Source organism: Stenella coeruleoalba (genome assembly GCF_951394435.1).
Source record: "Stenella coeruleoalba genome assembly, chromosome: 17".
In the NCBI taxonomy this organism is placed as follows: Eukaryota; Metazoa; Chordata; class Mammalia; order Artiodactyla; family Delphinidae; genus Stenella; species Stenella coeruleoalba.
In genome coordinates, this window is record NC_137163.1 from 44,386,517 (window position 1) to 44,393,695 (window position 7,179).

The following is a 7,179-nucleotide window of genomic DNA, read 5'->3' on the forward strand; positions in this document are numbered from 1 at the left end:
GGGTGGGCAAGACCAGCGATGCTCAAATTTAAATATGCAAACCATTTGCCTGGGAAGATCATATTAAGTCGCAGGTATTGATTCACCAAGTTTAGGGTAAAGTTGATATTCTGTATTTCTTGCAAGTCCCTGTGGGCTGTTGATGCTGCCACTTTGGGTACCTACCATACTTTCAAGTAGAACAATAATAAAACCTATGTTGTATCTACTGTCCATGAAAGTGAGGCTCAAAAAAAAGTAATTGGCTTAAGACCACACAGTAAGTATCAGAACCAAATATGATTTCAAGACTAATTCATGTCATCTGTACAACCCTGCCCTCATCCATACTACAGCACCTACTTAGAAGATTGTTGTGAGGATAAACTTTATATAATAAGGAAGAAAGCTCATTACTTCAGGTAAGTTACATATTGCAGAAAACAATGGCTCATGCAGGGGAAAATGAGTTTTGTTTGTAACATGTTGAGCATGATTTGTGACAGGGACATTTGTGGATAAGTCAGACAGGTATTTAGAGATTCAGGTCCAGAGCCAGCAGAGATGTCATGGTTGGAAATTTTGGTTTTAGTTTTCTGACTTGTAGGTGGTATTTGAGGCCATGAGAAATCACCCTGGAAAGAATGATAGGAAATAGAAGAGAAAAGGAAAGGAGGTTAAACCTTAAGGGCCACACCTATATTTGATGGGTAGGTATTACAGAGGAATGGAATATTTCGATTTATAGTTCCAACTGAATTAAGCATCAAAAATAAGGCACTTCCGAGAAGAAGTGTCTGGAAAGAGAGAGAAATCTAATGAAACATGAATGGTTGAAGAAAGTGTGTGCATGTCATCTGCCCCAGGATTGGAATGTGTGTGATTCACCCACCGTATGACTTGGGGACAGATAATCAAGCCTCTGTGAACCTCAGCTCCTTCACAAAGTGGGATGGGCAAGTGGCCTCCCACCCAGGAGTTTGTGAGAATCCCTTTTCTTTGTGTTCCTCTGTTTCTCTATCCCTCTCTCTCCCCCTTTCTTCCGTCCGTTGAGTATCTATTACATGCCAGATACCTGGAAGAGCCCTGGGAATGCAGCTTAAACGGGGCTGGGTAAGGATGAGCCCCAGTGCTGGGGCCCAGGTGACTCAGCCTTGGCTGGCCAGTCAGAGAGCACTTAGTTCCAGGTGTGAATGGGCCAGTGGTCCTCCAGGGAGCCCGGGGCACCACAGGATGTTGACAGCAGGCATCCCTGTGTCAGAGGGATGCCTTTCCTTCTGTATTTCTCTTTGACTCTCTCTCTACCTCTCTGTATCTCTTGATCTGTCTTGCCATCTCCCTGTTCTCTTGGTTTTTATTTCTTTCTGTGTCCTTACCTGTCATCTTCTCTCCTGGATTAACTCTCTCTCTTTTTAAAAATAAGTCTGGCTTCCTCATTCTTTCTCTGTTGACTCTATCTTCTGTATGTTCTCTCTTCCTGCTTGATATCTTCCTGTCTGTATTTCTGCTTCTTTGACTCTATTTAGGCCTAGCTTCTCAGTCTATTTCTCTCTCTCTCTCTCCCCTTCTCCCTCTCCCTCTGTCTGTTTCTGTCACAGTCTCTCTCTCTGGCTCCCTCTCCTTTCCAATCTCCTGTCCAGACACCCAGAAACAGGACTTGTCCAAGGGATGGGAACCAGCCAGAGACCCAGCTGCCTTCTCCCCTGTGACTGGACCTACCAGTAACCAGTTGCAGGAGCTTTACAGCAGGGCTCACTCACCCTTCAATGAGGTCATTGATTTGAACTTGAGTTGTATGCCTATCTTCTGGAGTATTTCTCTCAGTAGCTCTGTCTAATCAGGTTTGGGTGTTAATTAAATAACTGATATTTGCATGTTTGGTGGCAACTTGATGTCATATTAAATTTTAATTTGGTCTAAAAAAAAAAGCACTACAGTCAAACCTATACTTTGAGTTGAATAATGAGCAGGAGGGTCTTTTATCTTTGTACTAAATTTTTTAACTTATAATTTGCAAACTATAAAAAAATCTGTAATAGCACACATTATTCCATTATAGATTCTAATTTTTTAGTTCACTGCTACATATCTACATCTAGTTGATTTTTGTTACTGGTGGTAGTTATGTTCTTTAAAGTTTCTCAAACACTGAATTAGTGAATACTATATCATTGTCCCTAGGAGAAATATAGCATTAGGTTTCTGCAAACCTCTGGTCACATTATTGTCACCAACAGATGAATACATAACCTTAGGGTGTCACCTTATTTTAAGATACCTTATTTAATATCTGTTGTTCATTCACTAACATTGAACTCATGGCCAACAGAACTATAACTCATAGCCTGAATGAATCTTATCTAACACATATTTTCTCTGTAAGGTACTTAGGAACAGTACACAGCACTATACTTAGGGACCATTTTAAAGAGTAAAATCACCCATAAAAAGCACAAAATTGCAAAAAACACACTAAATATATCCTGAAAAGGACACTAGTTTACAGTATGAGAACTGAGACAAGATAGGGTGTCACCGTGTTCCACTTCATCAGGGATTATACATGTCAGATGACAAATTTTTTTTTGCTGCTCTGCACATGCACATACCCATGAACGGGCCATTAGTTTTGATTTGGGGGTTACTAATCTTAGTAAACAAATTCACAAATACAGATTCTGTGAAAAATAAGTATGGACTAATTCATTCAATGTGTTTTGTTCAGAATTTTTCCAACTTGAGTTTGGGAAGCCATGTTTCCACTAATGAAGCTTAAGAATTCTGGCTTTTTTTTGAGAGCGTACAGCACTCCCATAGAATTAAGGATTGCTACAAAGGTTCTGAAGGACTTATACATGGTTACCATGAACTGCTCAGAAGACTCTGCTGTGTTCCTTTCTGTTGGCACTGAGCCAGAAAGTCTAGATTGCCAGTAACCATTATTTTGTTGTCCTCTCTGGGACAAAAGGAGAAGAATATTCCTAATGTGAAACAGGACAAATTGAAATCTAGAATACCTGTCCCAAATGTTAATTTCAGAGAACTCTCAACAAGACTAAAGGATGGTACAAATCTATATGCCAAAAAAGATACAGGAAAATTGAGGGTTTCCATTTTCTGTTTGGTTGACAAGACTGCATATTTGAGAGATATCATGTAACCATTTATGAAACAAGATTAATATTCAACAGTCACAAGTTACCTCAGCAGGGTTACACACACAGCAGAAGGAAATCAGGCCTCAGTTTTGATTAACTGGAAATTTTGAGCCTCTCATCCTAAAGGCTATCATAATGATAAAAAAAGAAATATGTTTCTTAGTCTATGTGGGCTGCCATAACAAAATACCATTGATTGGGTAGCTTAAATAGCATACATTTATTTCTCACTGTTCTGGAGGCTGAGAAGTCCAAGGTCAAGATGCCAACAGACTCTGTTTCCGATGAGGGCTCTCTCCCTGGCTTGTAGACAGCTGCCTTATCATTGTTTCCTCATATGTTTGGGGGTTGGAGGGCAGGGAGGGCAAGGTGTGGGAATGGGAGAGAGAGTGCTCTCTGGCATCTTCTTAGGAGGATGCTAATTCTATTGAATTAGGGTTCCACCCTTATGACCTCATTTAACCTTAATTACATCCTTATGCAGCCATACTGGTGTTAGAGCTTCAATATATGAATTTTGGGGGAGACATAATTCAACCTACAGCAATATGGGAAGGCAATAATATATTTTGAGACATGAAGCCTAAAACAACTGCTAGTTTACCAACACTGAGCTCTTAGGCAGCACCTTTTTACTCAGCTATTATATGCTAAATATTTTATAATAATAAAATGTTGAATGAAAATCAACTTGGAAGTGTGAGTTTAAGAGCTTTTTGGCTTCTGAAAAAAAATTATTTTAACTGGACTTCTACATTGTTTTCTTTTAAAGAAGAGCTGAAATATTCAATTTATTTCCATAATATACCTTCTACGATTGCTAAAATGGACACAGTGCTTTATGATTAAAAAATCCTTATATATTATTACTATTTTAAAACCTCAATTCATTAAGATAAGAAAAAACTACTACCATCATCAACTCTATGTTAGAGATAAAGAAAATAAAGTCCAAGAGGTTCAAAATGGAGCAACTAATATAACAGTGATGAAATGATCAATAAATTCATTCAATGTGATTAACCTTTTACATTTTTTGAAGGCAGCTTAATAATTCATACCAAAACCAACAATTTAATTTCTATAAATTTATCCTGGAAAACAATAAAAGAATATACAAAATTTGGAAAAATTGGAAACAATGTTTATGTCCAGTTATAAGGACTTAGTTAAATACATTAATGTATAACCATTAAAAAGAGTAAGATCTATACTGATTGATAATGGAAAGGGCCTCATGACATGTAGGAAGGAAAAAAGCCAGTTAACAGCAAATATAATAATACTTTTTTTACAAGTTTTTTTGTGCTCATATATCTTTGTCTCTCCATCTATCTAGAAAATGTAGAAAAATATTTGGATATTGTAATGTTAACAGTACTTACATCTGAGTGGTAGCTTTTTGAATAATTATTTTCTTCTTTATCTTTCATTAGCATGTTCTTGTTAACAGAAAAATAAAGCTATTTTACTCTTTTTAATTAAAACATTTCTGCAGAAATTTTGAACAAAGTATAGATGATGATAAGTGTTATCCATTATCCCACCATGCAGAGATGTCCTGAGAACAGGATATTTCTTTCTGGAAATTAAATTACTTTTCATATTTAGAATAATACTACATATAAATTTCTGCTTTTTGTTCACTTGCAATTATAGTAATTTCTCTAAGTCATTTACTCTTCAAAAGCATTTTTAACTGCTGCATATTTTCCCATCACATAAAACAGCTGGCAAAATCACCACTTTTCAGCCTATAACTTGCTTAATTTCTCAGTAATATTGGACACTATTGACTATCCCTTCTGTCCACATTTCTACTCAAATGTGAGTGAAGCCTTCCTTGTCCCTGCATATAAAAAGAAAACAATGTGCTCTCCCCACCCAGCTTTCCTATTTCCCTCTTTAACCTGCTTAATGTCTCTCCATAACAGTTATCACCATCTGATATATATATTCCTCTTGAGTGTTGTCTCTCTCCTCCCTTAGCTTCCATGACACACCCTCTCCTGCTTTTTCTCCTTTGATTTTGGCTGTTCCTCTATCACTCACTGAAATTTGCTGGATCCCTAAGCGCTCTGTCCCAGAAACATTTATCACTCTATACACTTTCTGCCAATTTCAATTCCCATGGTTTAATTACTACATCTATGTGCCAATTGGACCTTTCTTCCAAGTGCCAGGGTCATACGTACATATACAGCCCCCTGGGTGACTTCACTTGGATTGCCTCTCAGGTACTTTGGACTTAACATGATTAAACTCATCTAAATTTGTTCTCCAGATTTTTTGTTTGTTTTGGGTTTTGTTCTTTTTTTGAAAAAATTTACACATTTACAGAATTTTTTTTAAAAAAATCAGTAAACGGCATCACTCCACATCCTAGAAGACCCCACCTGTTTTTGTTCCTGCATTTATGTCTGATCTCATTTACTCCCAACCCCAGACTTCAGCAATTTTGGTCTTTTTTTCTGTTTCTTCTTGCCACAGGCGTTTTTCCCTAAGTGCTTTTTCAACTTGGGAAAAATACTCACCAAATTTTGTAAAACTGGCCTTTTATCATCATTCAGGTAAAAATTCATATGTTTCACTTTATCAAAGTTGCCTCAACTACACAACAGCCTACATGGCACCCCTGCCATCAAGTATATAGCACCTCTCTCAAGGCACTGCCAATCACTTTACCTGCTATATCACTGTCATAGCCCTAATTACTCTCTAATAGCATCTTCTTTTAACCTTTTATCTTTTTAAAGTTTTATCTATTGAAGTATAATTGACATACAATAAATTACAACCAATCAACCAATAAATGGCACCACTGTTGAGAGGACAGTTGCTTACATCAAAAACCTGGGGATCATTCTCGACTACTTTTTTTCCCGTACCCTTTACTTGCAACAAATCATTAAGTCCTACCTTTTAAATATATCTCATATCAATCCACTTACCTCCAGTTCCACTGGCACCACTCTAGGTCCAAGCCTGAATCATTATTCACCTGTATTACAAAAACATGCCTCTCTCAAACTTATTCTTTATAACACAATAAGAGTTATCTTTAAAAATTCAAGCCAAATTTAAGATTCAACTCTTAACTACTTTTCCAGTAAGTGTATACTTCTTAATATGCTTCTCAAGGCCATCTCCAGTTTCATCCCATGCCACACTCTGTTATAATCTGTTTAAGCCATCTGGACTTTGGTATCTTGAAGTCCCATACTTTTTTTTACGAGGAATGGGATACCTTTGGAAACAGTGATTTCTCACCACTGCAAATATTGATCTGTCATCACTCCCCGACCACACTATCTAAAGTAATTCACAATTCTTATCCATTCATTCTCTATTGGAAGTACCCTATTTTTCTCCTTTGTAATACTTTTACTTGTCTTCTCTGTTTCCTGCACTTGAATATACTTCCATGAAGCAAGTACTAACTAGATCTGTCTTCTTCACATTTGTGTCCTCAATACCAAACATGGTGCTTAGCATATAGAATTCCTTCAGTAAACATTTAAATAAATCAAGCATGGACAGGATAATAATTTAGCAATAGTAAAGGCAGATAAAAGAGCATTTAAGGTTCATTTCATCTTTGAACTATACAGTTATGGAAATATTTTCTTACATTTTATCTTCAATATTTCTCAGTGGTAATTATAAGATGAAAGATCAGATCTTGTCCCTGTGATGAGGTTTTACCCAATGGCAAATAACAGAATACCAGTAAATGAAAATAAACACCTTACAGAACTTTCTCTTTTGCCCTTTTAACTTTCTAGTATGTCTCTTAATTTATATTGTTTCACTTTCTTCAAATATTTTCAGTTGCAATGTTTTAAAATCTCTCAGTTTTGTTTTCTCACCCATTTCCAAATCCTTTTTGCTAAGTTATTTTTCTGCTTTTTTCATGAATCTTTTTTGGCCTGTTATAAAAAATTATGTGACATTGAGCAAGAATCGTAACATGGTGGAACCTGGTGTGGTGGATACGGCAAACTTGTACTTAGCATCCATTCCATCTTCTCCCTAGATGTGA